This window comes from Akebia trifoliata, chromosome 7 (genome assembly GCF_017979445.1).
Source record: "Akebia trifoliata isolate Shusen 1 chromosome 7, ASM1797944v1, whole genome shotgun sequence".
NCBI classification, from domain to species: Eukaryota; Viridiplantae; Streptophyta; class Magnoliopsida; order Ranunculales; family Lardizabalaceae; genus Akebia; species Akebia trifoliata.
Window position 1 is genome coordinate 12,181,438 of NC_141381.1, and position 16,346 is coordinate 12,197,783.

Sequence of the window (16,346 nt, forward strand, 5' to 3'; positions counted from 1 at the left end):
TAATTCATCAACTACAGATAGAGTTACAGCGAGAGAGAGTGTTGCGGCAAGAAAAAGCGAGAGAGATGGAGTTGCAGCGAGAGAAAGAGAAAGTTACAGTGAGAGAGAGGGAGGAAGTTGCAGCAAGAGAGAAAGAGAGGGAAGGATTTCCAAAGAGAATGTTAGGGTTTTTTTTGCAGTGAAAGACTGAAAAGAAGGGCAAACAGAACAAGAGCAAGAAAGAATGAGAAAGAAAATGAGAGAGTTTTTTGTCGAACAGAACTCTCTGTTATGTTATTTGGGTTTTAAGTTGAGGGGAGGTAGTACTAAATATGTAAATCGTAAAGGATAGCGTTGTAAATAACAGAAAAGAATGTAACTTAAACGTAAGTTCACTAACTTTCAATCTTTGTCTTATCCAACGACCTTATTTTGTTTGGTAAAACGTCTGGTATTTAAGCAGGTTGTTGAACGGCTCCTTATATATACAAGGTATTATCGATATTGTTTATCAAGTGAAATAGGAATTTGAGTGCCTTGGAATACTAACATAAATAGAGGAAACCATGTCAAAATTTTGAGGCGCTACCTATTGCACCGAGATCTGACATGGGATTTTGTATTAGTGTTTCGAGACGTCATAGAAGCCCACATATCTACACTAATTAAGAAAGAAAATATCGAAAGATGTAATTGGATTATATTAGAGGAAAATCTAACACATGCATTAGTATATTAGGTAGTAAGTCATTCTCTCATTCCTTATTTTAAAATAATAAAATCAAATGCAAATTAAAATTTTTAATTCATGGATAATGAAATTGCATATGAAACCAATAGACATAGATTAAAGATTCTTACTTGGGATTCTCAATTAATTTTAATGATGAAAAATAATAATATAAAAGACAATTAGTTGTGAACTCTTAACTACTAATGATATGAAATTTAAAATTTATGATCACACAAAATCAAGAACGCATGTAATTGAAATGGATTGTAGATATTGTACGTGTGAAAAATGGGCCCAAACACTTATTTTATGCCAATATGCAATAAAAATAGGCAATATTAAAAAATAAGATAAGTATCAATTTTATTCTTACGAATTCACCATTGAAATATATAAATAGTGTTATATGACTTCTATGAAAGATATTTTAATTTCATATGAGTTAGAAAATCTTCTACAACGAGAAAAAAAAGTTTATCGATAATGACTCGATGCCGAGCTAATCGTCTAAAGGTTAATAAAATGAATATCGATGTTCAAGATGTGTGACCATCACATTGAATCCGTTGCAAACATATTGGATACAATTGATCAACATGTAGAAATTTAATTTGAAAATAATTATAATTTTTTTAATATTTAGGTGTTTAATTTTGTATATCTATAAAGGGTTGCCATGTAATATCTACGTTTAAAAATAGTGGATTGCTTCACTAGAGCCTGGATACGTAGCTGTTAGATTGTGCAACAAACTCATAAACAAATTTTTATCTATTCTTTATTTTAACTATTTTATTTTATTAAAAATTATTCATCTTCATGTATATAAAAAATGATAATGGATTATTTGATGAGAACTTCAATATAAAAATTATGAGGTGTTTTTTGCTAACGATGATTTGATAATTTATGATAGTATCGATTTTATTTTGTAAACGAACTATGACTAGCCAAGGAAATGAAGCAAAATGGTATCAACAGTACTATTCGATGCATCTAGAAATAATTTTACTCCACACAGTGCCAATATAAGGTAGAATTCTAAGATAAATAATTAATATAAGGTTAAAATATTAATATATATAATACAAATAATATAATAATAATAATTAATTAAAATTTAGCTTGATTGACCATATTTTTAGTCATCAATAAACCGTATAGAAGATTGTAGTAAAGTGATTTGTAGGGTATCGTTATTGGCCGGGGATTGCGGGTACTCCTATTCTAAAGAGTCATAATAAATTTTAGTTAGTTTAATTAACAAATTGAAAACAAACATATTACACAAATTTGTAGGGGTTTCAATTTTGGCGATTCAGATTTAAAAAAAATAATAATAATAAAAAGAAAGAAATAATAAAAATAAAAATAAAAATAAAAATTAAAGAAATAAATATTTACAATTGATCATCTTCTCTCACAATTCAGAAAAACAAATTCATTAAATGACTAATCAAATTGCTTCAACATAGATAACGAATTTTATGCCTTAATTACATATCCGAATTGAATCAAAGTACAAGCCTAAAGAGATCATGCATCTTATAAATTCCTTCTTAGATAATCCCTAGGGTTTTGGAAAAGTCCATCACCTAGTTATTTTGATTAAGCAATCAAGTTAATACTTAGTGTATCCTTACAACTTCTTAAACAAATCATTAAGATCGAAAGGAATTATGATTCAATAACCTACTCTTCAAACCTATGGAAAAGTCCATGGCTAAACAATATGCAATTTTCAGATTACAACTATTGTTCATAGTTTTTACCACTTTTAAATCATATTCCAAATCAATTAGATGATTAAAGATACAATTATGGCTTCAATGACCGTTAATATCAAAGTTTTCAATATGACCAAACTGAAAATTCAGCATACATAATTAAAATTCACTGATTCATGTGTCTACATATCATCAATCCGAAAACATCAATTAATGAATCTGAAAGTCACTAACTCATTGAATTAAAAATTTCCAACTTAAGAATCCAACATGATGTTCTTTAATCCAAAAGTAACCAGGGTTGCAATAATAAAAATAAATAAAAGTCATAAGGGTTACACTTTTTAACACAACCAAAGAAGTTTGAGATGTGTTGGTGGTGATGTTCCTCACGGCGATGATGTTGATGGTTGAAAACGAATACAAGCAGCAACGTTGTAAACTTCTTGGTAATAATGTTGCTGAAAAATTTCAGCAACTTCTCCTTCTTCTTGACAGCAACTCGTTGGCCCCTAGTTCCCCAAGTTTCAGCCACTTCTTTCCTAAAGAAAAGATTAAAAAAAAAAAAACTTAATAGAAAGAGAGCAAGAGAGAGAGCCAGAGAGATCTTCTTTTTTCCTTTTTTTTTACCCGTTCTTCTCTTCCTTCTTAGAAGCCAACAAAATCTCCTAAAAAAAATATTCTAAATCTTATCCTCCAATAACAATATATAAATTCGACTAATTAAAATAAAATAAAGTCCTAATATAATTAGGAAAGTGGTGTTTTAGTTGGAATTTTCGTGCACTAGATTTGGAGACTTTCGAAAATAAACCTCGTCAAATTTTTATTAAATTCGCGTCAACAGTGTACGTGCAGCAACTTCAAACCCAATTTTGACCTTCATATAGTCATTATCTCTCAAAACTCAAAACACGAAAGTTGTAGATCTTTTTCTCAGTGTTAAATAGCATTTGGAATCATCTCAATTGGAGTTCGGATGAGAGAGTTATGCCCAGATTACGAAGCGATGTCGAAACTGTCCAAAATCGTCCAATTAATTTCGTTTTGCACTTAACACCTCCATTTGCATCCTAAATCAAAATAAAAGAATAATGAGTACATTTAGGCACTAAATATATATAAAGGACTAAATATTAAAGGAGAAAAATATGACATTTTGCATTCTTATCATAGCCCATCCATGGACATCTATTTATCCGATAACATCCCAAATGTATCACGTAGCAAATAAGGCTAATAGTATTGACGTGAGAATATTTCTCAATTGGAGGTAGAACTCCAAGACACTCAAGGATCAAATTGGGACAATCCTCTTTCGTTATATGTAGTACAATAATAAGGTACTCGTTGATCCTAAGTCTTAAATAACGAATAATATTTTCTAAAGTGACCGACATCTCTCCAAATAGAAGGTGGAACGTAAACGTCTATGATTAAAATCTCTCAACAAAGGCATAACACGGACATGTGTTGTGATATTGCTATCTGATGCGTTGGTAGTACCCAAAACCAATAGTTAGCACCAAAGGCCTCTAACGGACCACTAATGTTCTAATCTCTAAAAGATTGTGATTGAAATCGTACTCATAAAGGTTATGATTAATCAATCTACATTATTAATAAAATTGACTTTTAAAAAATTATAAAATTCTAATCAATATACATTATTAATTTTTATTAAATCTTTATTACTTTAAATATAGTATCAATTGTCTGTCAAAATATCACTCAATATGTAACCCTAACGATAATTTATAATATCAACTGTAATCTGATCTCTAATAATACGTTCATCATTGACTACCATTTGATACAACAAAAATAATTATATAAACACATTATTCAAACATTTAAACTTTTATTTTATATAATGAATTATTTATTATACCCCAATCATTATATCTTAGATCAAGATCATGATAGGTCTGGACCTAAGATTCAGATCATCGAGATCATGATTGGCTATCATCATTAAGATCAAGATCAAGATCTCGATAGCTATCGTCCATCTGAGCATCTATTTGGCTATCATCATCTAAATCTTGGTATAGGTTAAATCGAATATGTAATTATTAGAATAATTGTTGGAAACTCAAATGATGGATATGCAAGCATGAAACTTATATATTGTTCTATATCTCCATAAATCTAAGAACTTTTGCTTGCATTGGATCATTTGGTTTACATATCGGAACTAATAACATTTGAGATTATGCAAACTGTAACAGAATGCTCAAAAGAGCAGAGTGCAATCCATATTCCCTATTTCTTTAGTGGTGAGCTTGCTTTCCCTATCTTTTAGTCTAAGTATTTCATATCTGTTTTGCACGTATGCTTTTCAACCTCCGTTTGCAGGGTTGGTTTGGCGCAAGTACAAATATAGCGGTTCGGTTGGTATACCCAAATCACTTCATGCTATTGCTATTGGAGTGTGGAGAGAAATTTGATCAAGGTCTTGATTTAGATCATCGAGATCAAGATCTTGATCAACTGGATCTAAGATCTAGAATGTAGAGATCAAGGTCTTAACCAACTTGACATCTTAATCTCGATGGCTATCATCCGTCATTTGAGTATCTATTTGGCTATCATCATCTAGATCTAGAGACAAGTTGATCAAGATCTTGATCTAAGACCTAGATCATGGAGGTCATGATCGTCTATCATCATCAACATCATCGAGATCAAGATCTTCATCTTGATCTAAGATCTAGATCAACTTGCATCGAGATCAAGATCAAGAACTTGATCTAATGTAGAGAAAGATGAAGATCAAGATCTAATCAAGATCGACATCAACATCTAATCAAGATCTTAATCAATGAAAAAGTGGAAGGAGAGGGTTAGAAGCGTGTACCATTCGAATGGAAGGAAGAAGGAAAGGTTATGTTGATGTGTTAGGTGAGGATTTTCGCCAATTGAAGTGGCAAAATTAAAAATAAAAAAATAAAAGAAAAAATTCTCACATTTTTCGCACAGTTTAAATTTGATTAATTTTTTTTTTTTTTAAATAAAAAAAATACACCTTTAGCCACTTAAAGTGGAGTTTTTTTCAATTTTGAAATTTCGCCACTTCAAGTTGCGAATTAGGTTTTTCTTTTTTTCATATATATATATATATATATATATTTTAATTTTCAAAAACTTGGTAATTTTTTTTTAATAAATACTTATTGAAATAGATTTTTTTATTTTATTTTAAAATTTCCACTTTACTTAAGTTGAAAATGAAAAAAAATTGATTTAATATTTAAATTATATTTTTTTTTAGCAAATAGAAAAAAAATTCTACATAAAATTAAGTTAAATTAAAAATATAAAATGTGACGTTTCATCATAAATATTAAGGGGTATTTAAAATATACACTACTCCCACAACTCGGTTATTATATAATAATAATAATATACAGTAATAAGTAAAACATGCATTCTATTCCACTTCCACTACTCCCACAACTCCAACCTTCACAATCATAAAGTAAAAGGAGGAACGAGAGTTTTATTACAACTCACTCACTCACTCACTAACTCGATAGATATATATAGTGAGAAGTTGGATTAGCAACTGGGGACGGCCACACCACATGTCTTTGCCACCTTCTTAGCGTTTGGACTGTTGACATAGTTCTTGAGGTTGGGGTTCTTCAGATACTGGCAAAAGCATGGCCTTTGCTCCCTTAACTTGGTGCAACAAATGGTAGATGGTGGACCCCCGGAGGTGATCGCGGCAGCGCAAGGGGACAACTCGGTGACGCTGCAAGTAACCGCCATGGATATAGGCGCTTCTCTAAGAAACAATACTAACCCAAAAATTATTACTAATACAGACAGCTTCATCTTCTTCTACTTTACAATTATTATAAAAGAAGAAAAATATAGAGAGAAGAATTTTGAGAGAGAGAGAGAGAGACTTGGGAGATGCATATCATTGGGTGGTCTTTGTCCAATTTATAGTCGGTGAGCGGGGTACACCAAGGGATTTGCCAATGGGGCAGTCAAAAATCACGGCTTTTTTCGTTTTCTTATAAACAAACTCTTTTTATCCTCCAACATGTCCTTTCACAATGATTCATGATAGTCGTGGCAGACTCAGTCGACTCTCTTGACGTGACGATGACTTCGAGAACTGTATGTAGATCTGTACGATTATAGATATACGATTACCTCGAGATACATAAAGATTAGAGATATACCATTACCTCGAGATACATAATTTTATGGAGAATTACAATTTATATACTAAAGGTACATATCTACTATTCCTAGGTCATGTAGGACCTCAATTATGTGTTTGACCCGAGTCTAGGAGTAACAAAATTATTCAATGCAATTCGATAGGAATTGGAATCCCAATGAATTAAATTGAACTTATGTCTATACCTTATATTTTCTTATATAATAATATAATTTTAATATATATCAATTATTGATATGTGTCATTTCTATTATTATTATTTATTTCATTGGACAAGTCATACAATGAAGTTAAATTTTTTATATTTATTTTTTTAATATAAATAATAAATAATACCTAATGAAAACAGTGTCTTCCTTAAAAGGTACGCCCCCCTCCCATCTTTTCGAGCAAGCATTTTAGTTGTTGGTGATAACCCATGACTTCATATAGGTCATGAACCCATTAAATAAGTCTGCCAATATCATGTTGGGTCCGGCGATATCAATACCTTTGCAACTTATCGCTCAGTCCTTTAACTTCATGTTGATGACTTTGCCATTTTATTGCTTACAAGTTCACAAGATCTGATGGGTTTTACCTATTTACACTGTTACCCTTTCGTCTTCTTCTAAAAGAGCAACATCACACCAATGATGATGTTTAAGAATGCATCGATGTTTTCCTTTATAGCCCATTCTACACCCTATCTACGTTATGGTCCTTGTAGGCCCTAGAATATAAGACAGACATAAAGGCACCGACATTAGCAATCCTAATAACACGTCAAAAATACGTGATCTGAAATGATCTGACCAAACAGAAGTACAATACACTGATAGTACGTGCAGCACTACATCAAACCTTGGTTTGCTTTTCGCCTTTTCTGTTCTCTCTCTCTCTCCCCCTTCCCCTCCCCCTCTCCTGCATAAATACGGCAAATCCTCCTCTCTTCTTCTTTTTCTTCCTTTCATTTTTTTTTTTATTTAAATCCCAAATAGCCTTCTCCCCTCTTTTTTTTTATTCTTTTGTTTACCTAATCATCCTCACACTCGTTTCAATCCACGAGTCACTGACTCCCACTCTTCCTAGACCTTTTTTTTTTAATTTTTTTATTTTTCTTTGTTACTTATCCCTTGCATTGTTGATCATGTGTATGTCATATCCTTTGTTCTGCCCCTACGAACAATACCAATTATGAAGATTGATTTTATGATAAATTGATCTTGATCATGATTTCATCATTCAATCCATAAAATAATTAAAATATATATATGAAAAAATAAAAAAGACATGAATTTTTTACATGATTCGACAAACATGCTTATATTCACAAGTTTGAAAAGTCATTTTACTATAAATCTCATGGTTACATGGTCTCCTCACCTCCCCTCTATATTTCTTTCTCTACCTTCTCTCCCTCTCCCTTTTTTTTTACAATGACTTCAAGGCCTTTAAATAGAAAAATCCCAAAAAGAGTAATAATCTTAATTAAGTTATAAATGATTATATTAGTTATTACCTAAACTAATAATTACATAAAAAGGAAAGAATTCTTTTAAATTGAGAATCTTCCTTAATAAGATAGAATCATTTTCAAATAATGTCACGTGTCTATCTTAGAATGCGTGTTGATGATGTAGATTAACAATCCGAATGAGAGACGATTTTATCCCTTCACATGTTCATATAAATATTTTTTTAATAGTATTCAAGAAACAAATGAAATTTGTTAAAAGTTAAATGTAAGGGTATTTTATAAAAATAAATTCACACCTATGGATAATTGTCTAATTAGCATAGATATGTGCAAATCTCAAGGATTATCCTTGTAATAGAAGAATAGTAATAATACTTCTAAAGATCATCCTCGTGGTGATCGTCAGAAGAAACATAGATGTAACATGATGAAGGATAACCATTAGAGAGAGGTAAATACGAAAAATTCCAAAAGAATTTATCAGCCCATGTTTGATCTTGAGATGGATTTGAAAATCGGATCCTCAATACTATTTGAGGAAAGTAACCAAATTTTATGTTTGGGCATCGAATGAGAAAAAAAAAATAGAGACAATGACAAGGAAGGACTCTTTTATGGAAATATGTACCGATTAGTCTCTTATTAAAAAAAATAAGGTCAACTTATGACCCACTAAGTAAAATATTAGTCTACTGAAAATTTTTTTAAAAACTTTTTTTTAAGGAAAATACATGAAATACCATTTAACAATTTCACAAAGTTCAAGGGAATCATAGTTTGATTGAGAGGTGACCCCTCTATGTTTTGATAAATATTTGAAACACTCCTATGTTAAAAAATAAATGAAATGCCCCCTGTCCAATTGATTTGGTAAATAATGTTTTTTTTATTAAAAACTATTTTTAAAATATTCATAAATTCAATATAATTTTATTTGACTCATTTGAGTCAACTTGCGATTTTTGAGTTGAATTAATTCGGTGGACATTCAAGGCGAGGTTTAAAATTATGTTTTAATTATTTACAAATTTTAATAAATATTTTCAAATAAACACATTTCTATAAATATAAAAATTTGTTGCAAGGGTAATTACAGTATTTTTCATTTAAAAAATCTTACTTAAATTAATATTTGATAAAATGAGTCTTAAAGAGTCCATATATTTTTAGAGAGGATTTTTTTATGCATATTTTCAAAAATCAGGTCTTCGCGGTCATTGTCGTTAAAAAAGTATCTTTTTTCACTCAAATAGAGAGGTCGTATCATACGTAATGCGACAAAAGGAATTATAAAAGCAGCCCACAAATTAATGAGGACAACCCACATCATAGCCGAATTATTTTGTCTTATATGAGTTAAAAGTTTTGGTATGAACTAATTTTTGGTGAAGATGATTTTTATGATAAGGAAATCATCCTCATGAAATCAACTGATTGTGAAATTTTTAATCAATATAAGAGAAAATAGTTACTCATGGGACAAACCAGTTTTATTTCGGTTGTCATCAGCTTCAAAGAAAATCATTATTTTTTTATTCATTGGAAATTGAAGAACCCCCAACTTTTGAAACTAGTGATATACCTATTGACTTGGCTCATTTATTGGGACACAACACGTTTTTATCCCTTCGAGTAAGCTAAGTACCATCTTACTGTATCATTTTTATTTCTCTAATAATATTTTAGCCTAACTTTTAGTTAACCTTCACGTTTGGTGAAAACTAAAGATATCTCCAGCTTTTCAAACTAATAACATACCCCCTGATTTTGTTCTCCTATAAGGGATTAAAATGCTTTTGTATTCAGCGTTCAACTTATTCAGGATCAATATTTTACCCTCACCTTCAACCACAAGATCATATATATACGATTTTTTGGAGAGGTTGAAGACGATGGATGGATGGATACATGGGCAAAAATATGAAGTGAATCAAAATAAAAAATATGTCACGTGAGATTCAGATTGAGTAGGGTATGAATTAATCATGTGTAGGGTAATTAGATTATGTGTAATGCTTTTTTGACACCCCTTCTGACACACACACACACCCTTTACAGCATCAAAAAATCGTAGATATTTTTCTTGGTATACGTCTAATCATAAAAAATTTATTGTATACCCCGAAGCAACTAATTGACGGTTCTATGATGTGGGGGGGGTGTGTGTTAGTTAGTGGGGGTGGGGGTGGGGGTGGGATCATGAATCTTAGATAATATCCTGTGCAAGGAAGCTAGATCATTTGTTGAGAGGGTTCATTACTCTTTATGGTAAACTGATGCCAAAGGTAACTTCTTGAGATCATGGGATTTTTTAATGATAAAAAATTGTTAAATTTGGATTTATGGGAGAAAGGTCAACTAATGTAGAAAGGAATCATGAGATAGAAGACCGTTGATCAATGCTCATATTTTAACTTATAAGTAAATTTACCTTAAATATCAAAAAAATTTGTCAGACTACACAAAAATTCTCAATAACGACAATGACACCAAGATTACAAAACGTTGGGGATGACATTGAAGAAAATCGACTAGAGAAATTTAGCTTAGGTATTACCAAGGAAGTTTAAGAGAAAAAATAATATCTGAGGAGATTTGGCAGTGTATTCTACCAATAATGGATCTCTTTCTTTTATTTTTGATGGATTTTTTCTAAGAACTAATGGATTGCTTGATCAATGTGTGTGTTTGAATAGATGAAATGGTTAAGTGGGTGGTCTATCAGCATCACCCCATTTATAAGAGAAAATGTGGTCTTATCATGGACCACTTCCATTAATTTCCCATTGTTTTCCCTATAGATTTTAAGGAAATACTTCCTCAACCATAGCAGCTCTACTATTTGAAAGATCATATCTCCTTGACTGTCAAATGGTACAGTGGGACCCAATTTCAAAACGTCATATAATTTCGGTGATTCGGTGATGTTATTTGTCTCCATAATAATTCACCAAACACCTACAAACTTGTCGGAATTTACTACACTAGTTTGAAACTCGACCATAAATGTACATAAAAGCAAATTTCATAACTTAAAGTTTAAATATTAAAATTTTAAAATTTTTAATTTTTAATGACTTTAAAATATAAGTCATTTGAATTAACTCGATTAAATTGAGCTGAGTTTTTTAATTAAAAAAATAGCAATTAGATATTGCCAATTTGGATAAGTACTTTCAAAAAATATTTTATATATTTCTCAACAATATTCCTAAAAGAATCATAACTCACTACGTGATAACTGGAAAATTCAATAGAAAAAATTAACAGGCCAAAGCTCATGAATTTTAGAAACTGAATTTTGACGGTCTAAGACTGTCGAAATTCTTCATGTTCCCAGATTTGACGCCTTAAAGCTGTCGAATTTCTCCCACCAATTGACAATGAAAATTTTGACGCCAATTCGACCTCTTGGTCCGTCGAATTTTATGAAATTTGACAACCCAAAATTGTCAAATTTGGATTTTTTCACATTGTGATACCACATATGTTCATGACAACTACTACAAAAAATTAATATTATTACTCAATGAATTTTTAAATATTATAAAATCTTGTAAAATTGTTCATAAAAATTAAATTTAAAATCATTGCTTTTATATCATTAAAAGACGAGAGGTTGGTAATAAGTGGTAATTTTTGAAAACCATGTGATATAGACATTACTAAAATCCAATCCAATGTTTGGCTTGATCCTTAGTATCACAATATGAATAATGTTGAAGTAAGCTATGTAGATCTTAGTTTGATTTAGTTTGATGCATGGAGGTAAAAAAAAAAATCTCCTAGAGATAATTTCTTCCTATAAGCCCTCAATAAGCTTTCAAGATCATTAGAATAATTATTTTTTGTTATTTACTTTTTTTGCAAGTTTTTAATTCTTAATGTAGATATTTTTTTATTTTATTTACTTTCTTTACAAATTTAAATTCTTAGAATAAATATTTTCTTATTTTCTTTTTTAACGACTCAAGAACTAAAGAATAATCCCTCTTTAAAGGTAATCTTCTTTTTCTAAGTCCATTACATTCATACATTATACGCGCACATATCACTATATTTTCTCTAAAATGATTATAGGTCAAAGGTGGGGATCTACCTATATCTACACCTAATTCTCTAAGCTAATAAAAAATAGTTCCACAAAAGACACAACTCATGCATAAGGTCCCTAATCTTTTCATGGTGGTGTTTAACTCATGGATACCTCCTAAAGGCTAAACCAACAAAAAAATGGTCCCCAATGAGTACATAACCTCTTAAAAGAGTTTTGAAATCCAAGAAGGTGAAATTCATATGGGTTCCCATCAAAATCCTAGGATCATAAAAAATTTCAGTAAACAATATTTTTGTTTTAGCTTGCTCATTAATTCAAATTCTTAGTTTTCTAAAACTAGACTATAGTTCTTTTACCTCTTAATTTTCTCTATAATTCTATTTATTTTAAAAAATCAAAAAGAGTTTTTTAATCTTCACCTATGGTCATATATTGGTAACTATCTTATGATGGGAGGGAAAATGTACTTAACACCTTTTTATTCCTCAACCAAACCTCCTTACCATAGATTTCTAAATAGACCATTTTCCCTTATCATTTGAATATATGAGTTACTACAAGTCAAAAAATGGATTTTAAAAATATTTATATAGTCTTCATTCACACTTTAATTGAATAATAGCGATTCTTAAACCCATGTAGATTAGCTCAAACCTCCTCAAATGTTTCAAAACCAACATATACATATATATTAGTTAAGAGAGAAAATATTAAAAGATGTAATTGGATTATATCAAAGGAAAATCTAACACATGCATTAATATATTGGGAAATAAGTTATTCTTATATTCCTCATTTTAGAATATAATAAGATCAAATGTAAATAAAAGTTTTAATTCATGATTAATGAAATTGCGTATAAAACCAATAGACATAGATTAAAATAATTGGATTATTAGATGTAAAATAATTGAATTATATAATAGCCATAAATTAAAGAGTCTTACTTGAAATTCTCAATTAATTATAAAGAAGGAAAATAAAATTCAAAAAATAATACAAAAAATAATTAGTTATGAACTCTAAACTATTAATGATATTAGATTTGAGGTTTATAATCACACAAAATCAAGAACGCACGTAATTGAAATTGGTTGTAGATATTGTACATGTGAAAAATTGGCCCAAACACTAATTTTATGCCAACATGTAATAAAAACATGCAATATTAAAAGATACGATAAGTATTCATTTTGTTCTTAACAATTCACTATTAAAAGATATAAATAGTATTATACAACTTATTTGAAATATATTCCAATTTCATATGAGTTATAGAATCCTCTACAATGCAATAACCCGATTTTTTAACCAGTATCTCGAGGGAACTTGATAATGAAATTGTGAAAAAATCTAAAAAAAAACTTAGATTAAAGAACTTGAAGATTGTTATGTTCATTTTCAATGAAAATCGACTTCGCCATTAGATTTAAAAGGTCGAAATATATACTTTAGCCTGTAAGCAATTTCAAATTCGAGTTCAGATGAAAGAGTTATAAAATCTTCGAATTTTGTGTTGAGTAGGACCCAAAATAGTAAAATTTTGTTAGAATGAAAATCAGGAAAATTCAACGCCACTGTTAGATCCGTAACGAAAAAATATTCGAAATAGAATATTCATTTTCCATTTTTCATGTTCGGATAGTCGGGTTACCGTTGAAAATAGAAATGAGAAGAAAATGCCAAAAGGGATCTCAGCCTTTTATAAAAGAAAGTTAACTTTTTTTTAATCTCATTTCTTTCTTTCTTCTCTAAAGAATCCAAATCAACACTTTTCTTAACCTTAGGGTTTCAACCCAATCTCGTCCAAATCCATCGCGATCAAGTCTGTGTGGATCGTCGACGAAGAAGGAAAAGTCGTCGGCATTGTTGAGCTCTACGTTCTCACCCCATTCAACCTTCATTTTCATTTTTCTCTTGGTCCCTCACTCAAAAATAATGAGTGGGTTCGACATTACCCAATTGGATTCTCACCTATGTAGAGGAGGGGTCGTTCATCATCGTAGGGAGAAGAAGAACATCTTTACCGAGGGTTTCGACATCACTCGACCATTGACAACCAACTTCGTCAAATTTCAAATTCCTGGTGGTCTCACTTGGACCTTTGTGCTAGCTCATAACCATCAACAACCACCAATCAAGTAAGGGACTCTCGATTCATAGTAATAACCTTAGATTTCGAAATGTACATTTAGGTTTTTAATAAAGCTTGTTTGTTTTAAATTGTAGAAATCTTTGTTTGATTTGCAATTCATGTTAGAGATAAAGATTTAATGTGTTTTTATCATGTTTTAACATTAAAATTCGTGGGTGGGTCAAATGATTTGAAGAACGGAAGAGAAACCTGAAAAATAGATTTAAAAATCAAAAATTCGTGTAATAGTTCAGTGCTGTCGGTAGGAGCCATCAGTGCCACCGACATCTACTGAAGGCCATTCTTTCGGTCCCACCGACAAAATCAAGGTTCTGCCACTGACAGAAACTTATCAAAATTATTTTCAGACTTTTAGGTTATCTTCCTCATGCTTTATATTTTAAGTTCTTTAATGAAATTAAGGTTTTTACCCCCCATTTTGGAACAATAGGAATGATTTCAAGTATCTAAATCTCAAGATCAAAATCCAAATTTTGGTTTCAAGAACAAAACATAAATTTCGACGTTTTTGTCAAATTTTCAAAAGTTGATATCTTTCATGTTACTTTGAATTAGACTATAAAAATTATATAGTATCGAATATCGTGTTAAAGATTTTCATTTTCAAAAACCCATTTTTTATTTCGAGAACCTTGAAAAATTAAGTTTCTGACACTAAGTCAAATTTTCATCAATTTTTTTCAATTTTGACAGTTTTCACGTACTTATTGGGATCCCGTTTTAATAAAAATTTGATAGCTTTTTGATTAAAAGATCAAAGTGAATTTGAAAGCTTGAAAAGAGAAATGTTTGACTTGAAAAAATGAAAAGTGAAAATATCAAAAGAATGGGAAAGGGGATGAAACGGTAAAATGTCAGAATCACACCCGATGGGTAATGTTTGCATTTTACGTTGTATGTTGTATGAAGGTTGATGAAGAGATATCCAGGTGTAATGAATGGTTGCATGTTTATTTAAATTATGTTGGCTTAGAGGTTCCGAGTACTGTTATTTATTTTTCGTCGAGTGGTTACAGTTGCATGGTAGGAAACTAGATATCCATTATCAACTTTGTTATGTTAATTTATTTTTATTTTTAAAGAAAAACAATATATATAAATAGCTATTTTGTGAGCTGTTAAAGAGTCTGTGAATGCTTATAAGGCATCATATCATCTGGAGTAGTGTACTATCCTAGGATGTACGGTAGGGACCAACAAGCCCATACGTGGTATGAAATGCGTATGAGAATGGAGTCACAACTGGAATCCGGATCCATTCCTTTTTATCTTTAACGGTGAACATGTATTGTAAAGGTGGTCATATATGAATGGAGCTGTTTACTTAGGGAATCACATGCACGCCTGATAAGCATAGATAAAGATGATTGGTTAGTGATCACTAACAATCTAGTAGTAGTCGAACGTTCTGACATATTGAAAAGAAACCCATTGCGGTCACGTCAAACGGCCCACCTGAGTTAGATAAATAGTCACTAGTATGGTAAGCGCACCGACCAGCCACAAAATCTGGAACTAAAAGCCAGTGAATTACTGTAACATCATGTCTCGACTGGGAGGGAGCAATCCAGTCGTGAATCCCAACTCTCTAATTCTAGTAATCCATCATTGTGTAATATGTATCTGTTGTTCTATTTCGAATTATAAAGTGAAAAGCATGTCTACTATTTCAATATTGTCAATTATATTTGCATAAGAATGAAAATGTATAATGAGTATGGATGACTGATGTTATGTGGGATTTTAAACTGTTTAATTGCTCATCCCTGGCTATATGTACTAGTTAATCGTAGTTTAATTTGTAAAATTTGCATGTTTTTGAAATAATTCAATATGATTATTCGATCACGTTAGGTGAGGTTATTAGTGGGAATTATTTGTGAATCTACTGAGCAACCATTGTTACACACCCTTTGCTTCTTATCTTTTTAGCTTCAGAGCTTGCAGCCGGAGAGGCAATTATAGAATTATTGAACGAGGATCATCTGGTAGGTGATACAGACAACCAGAGTCCACTACCTGGTGAGCACTGGAACTA

At 30.8% G+C, this 16,346-nt stretch overlaps 1 pseudogene; it reads right to left on the reverse strand.

Annotated features, from left to right (window-relative positions):
* Nucleotides 1-5,795: 5,795 nt before the first annotated feature.
* On the reverse strand, nt 5,796-6,373 carry LOC147398229 (non-specific lipid-transfer protein 2 pseudogene; annotated as a pseudogene).
* Nucleotides 6,374-16,346: the final 9,973 nt, after the last annotated feature.